The 3904-nt window shown below is 48.6% G+C and overlaps 1 long non-coding RNA gene across 1 annotated transcript; it reads left to right on the forward strand.

Annotated features, from left to right (window-relative positions):
• The first annotated feature begins 344 nt into the window (after nt 1-344).
• LOC127001918 (uncharacterized) lies at nt 345-1825 on the forward strand. The gene is made up of 2 exons (XR_007755566.1): nt 345-432; nt 501-1825. It is a non-coding gene; the product is annotated as an uncharacterized LOC127001918 (long non-coding RNA).
• The last annotated feature ends 2079 nt before the right edge of the window (nt 1826-3904 follow it).

Consider the following 3904-nt stretch of genomic DNA (forward strand, 5'->3'; position numbering starts at 1 on the left):
AGGTCTGCCTGGCGAGCGTGGCAGTACTGGAGGGCTCCCCGAAGGGCACCTTGGTGTTCCTCAGGGCGTCCACGGAGGTACCGGAGATCTGCACGGGTAGATGGGGCTCGTTAGCCGTGGTAGGCAGTCCATCTAGGAGAGCAAACTCCGAACAATATACCCGGGCAGGTGAGGCTCGTTAGCCGTGGTAGGCAATTCGCCTAGGAGAGCAAACTCCGAACAATAAACCCGGGCAGGTGGAGGTCGTTAGCGTGAGCAGTTCACCTAGGAGAGCAAACTCCGATCACAAACCCGGGCAGGTGGAGGTCGTTAGCGTGAGCAGTTCACCTAGGAGAAGGAAAACTCTGACCACAAACCCGGGCAGGTGGAGATCGTTAGCCGTGGTAGGCAATCTGCCTAGGAGAGCAAACTCCGAACAACAAACCCGGGCAGGTTGGGCTCGTGAGCCGTCATAGGCAATACACCTAGGAGAGCAAACTCCGAATGAAAAACCCGGGCAGGTTGGGCTCGTGAGCCGTCATAGGCAATACACCTAGGAGAGCAAACTCCGAATAAAAAACCCGGGCAGGTTGGGCTCGTGAGCCGTCATAGGCAGTACACCTAGGAGAGCAAACTCCGAATAAAAAACCCGGGCAGGTTGGGCTCGTGAGCCGTCATAGGCAGTACACCTAGGAGAGCAAACTCCGAATAAAAAACCCGGGCAGGTGGAGGTCGTTAGCCGTTGTAGGCAATCTGCCTAGGAGAGGGACAACTCCGAACAACAAACCCGGGCAGGTGGAGCTCGTTAGCCGTTGCAGGCAATCTGCCTAGGAGAGGGACAACTCCGAACAACAAACACGGCCAGGTGGAGGTCGTTAGCCGTGGTAGGCAATCTGCCTAGGAGAGGGACAACTCCGAACAACAAACACGGCCAGGTGGAGGCCGTTAGCGTGAGCAGTTCACCTAGGAGAAGGAAAATTCTGACCACAAACCCGGCAGGTGGAGGTCGTTAGCGTAAGCAGTTCACCTAGGAGAGCAAACTCCGATTACAAACCCGGCAGGTGGAGGTCGTTAGCGTAAGCAGTTCACCTAGGAGAGCAAACTCCGATTACAAACCCGGCAGGTGGAGGTCGTTAGCGTAAGCAGTTCACCTAGGAGAGCAAACTCCGATTACAAACCCGGGCAGGTGGAGGTCGTTAGCGTAAGCAGTTCATCTAGGAGAGCAAACTCCGATTACAAACCCGGGCAGGTGGAGGTCGTTAGCGTAAGCAGTTCATCTAGGAGAGCAAACTCCGATTACAAACCCGGGACGGTGGAGATCGTTAGCCGCGAGGCAGTTCACCTAGGAGAAGGATAACTCTGACCACAAACCCGGGCAGGAGGGGGTCGTTAGCCGTGGTAGGCAGTCTTCCTAGGAGAAGGAAAACTCCGAAATCAAACCAACCAAACACACACACACACACACACACAACCAACCGGGCAGGTGGGGCTCGTTATAGGCGTCGTAGACAATCCACCAAGGGGAATCAACATATAAAAGGAAAATAAAAGCGAACACACGAGAAGAAGAATATGAAATTAGAACCTGACAAAATAGAATAATATAAGATGGAACACCGAATAAAGGATAGTTAAGAAAACAACATCGAGAAAGGCATAAGACACACACGGATCATCCAAACGGAAACAGAAGACCAAAAAATGGATGGCATAAAGAGAACGGAAAAAAGATAATGTAATAAGAACGCACAGAAAATAACGTAGAAATAAAACACCAAGAAAAGGAAAATAAGGAAAATATAGAAGATATAGCTCCGTGGGCTTCATGGGCGGTAGGAAAATGAAATGACCCTTTTCGTAGACGCACAATATAATGTGATCCAACCTGTCAACAATAACACTTACCGCCAGGATCACAATCATGACACTCGAAAACGCCCGTGTCTCTGAGCACTAAACCGGGCAGCTGAGCACTTCACTTAGCATCTAACGTTCAGCATTCTATGTCACTTATGTCACTTATTAATCTATAACAACAGACAGTGTATAATCAGGTAAATAAACAAAGATAGAATTATACTACGGCAAGCGCTTTCACTTACTTATTCTGGGCCTACTAAAGTGTCTCCGTCTTTCTGTTTCTTGTGTCCCTCTGGGTGGAGCTCTACAGAGGCAGAAAGCGAGGCCGAGAAGGGACGTCTCCCCTTCACCGTTACTGTTAGCTGTCTCCCATGTATAGGGCAACCGTCCTCTTGCAAACTCCTTACGTTCTTATGTTCTTATGTTCTTATACACAAGAGCATTAAGAAGGAAGAACAAACCTAGACACACATACAGACCCACAGACAGACAGACATACCAGACGGACAGCCACATATTTAAGAACAGCAAAAGAGAAAGAAACGGTCATCAATCTCCATTACAACTGATTGCTTTCTCTAATGACTGACAGGGCGACACTTCTGTTGGCGTTCACACTCGTAGCTGGCAACACTGCGGACAAGCATATACAAGGAGCAGGTGTGTGTGTGGTGGTGGTGTGGGGGGGGGAGAGGGGGAGGGCATGTGTGTGTGTGTGTGTGTGTGTGTGTGTGTCGGAGTGAAATTTGCACAGGAGCTTCATTTACTGTGTCTTCCTGCACCCGACAGATGGATTAAGGCTTTCTTGTGACATGTGTTGCTTGAAAATGGCGCAGGAGAAGGTGAGAGGAGATCCGGAGGCATATTTCCCAGCTCTATTACCGATTTTAACCCGGAACTGTCTTATCCTCGGTTCCTGGGCAGCCAAGGAGGAAGGCTAACTTAACTTATTCTAGCCTAACCTTAACTGACCCTTAACTAATCTAACTTTAACTAACCTAACCTAATCCAGGCCGGGAACTGAACCTTCTCACAATCCATTGCTACGCTACCCGGAACTGTCTTATCCTCGGTTCCTGGGCAGCCAAGGACGAATTTTAACTTAATCTTATCCTAAACTAACATTAACTAACCTAACGTAAGTCTGTCCGGGAACTGATCCTCCTGCCTGGCTCCTCACAATCCATTACTACGCTACCCGGAACTGTCTTATCCTCGGTTCCTGGGTAGCCAAGGACGAATACTCAGCATGCCTCGCGCTGTCCCGGGTGATGACGCGTGATAGCGGCGGGGTATTTTTGGCGGTGAAGACGAGCAAACGGATACTGTGTTATTGCCTTCCGTGGCCTACAAGGACGAACAGTCGCATGCTTGATGGGATGGCATGTGATGACGAGTGCACGGGTATTTTGTTATATGTAATAGAGGACTGAAATACACTAAGAAAAAGAGTAGGAGGAGGAGGAAGAGGAGGAGAAAATGTTATAAGTAGTGCAGGCCTCTGAAGGGGATAGAAGGAAAAGGAGGCGGAAAAAAAGGAGGAAAAAAGGAAGGGGAGATGGAGAAGGAGGAAGACGAAGAATAGAGTGACTTCCAAGGTTCTGTCGTACAGAATGTTTAGGAAAATGAACTCTTTGAGGATGCATCTCATACAGAATGAATGTTGCAGGGTTCCGAGCGACTTCGTAAAGATAAATTAAACTGGGCTCAGAATGCGTAACTATTTTAAAGCATTAGGTTAAAAATTATAATGAAAAAGAATGTCTCGCGGACTTATAGCATACAGAACGAGTAGTTTCGGTTCATGATACTCCGTTTTTGATGAGTTCGAAGTGATAGGAAGGAGAAAATAGTGTAGAAAGAGAAGTGTTCCTATGTGTGTGTGTGTGTGTGTGTGTGTGTGTGTACCATCTTTTTTCCTTCCCGTGACCTCTTTCTGTCAGTTTTCCTCTTTCATTCATTCTCCCCTTCCTAGTTATCTCCCCTTGCTTATCTCCCTTCTGCCATGGCCGCTCTCATATCCCACTCCTCTCCACGTCAATCCCATTCACCCCGATCCGAGTGT

The sequence above is a fragment of the Eriocheir sinensis genome, chromosome 1, assembly GCF_024679095.1.
Source record: "Eriocheir sinensis breed Jianghai 21 chromosome 1, ASM2467909v1, whole genome shotgun sequence".
Lineage (NCBI taxonomy): Eukaryota > Metazoa > Arthropoda > Malacostraca > Decapoda > Varunidae > Eriocheir > Eriocheir sinensis.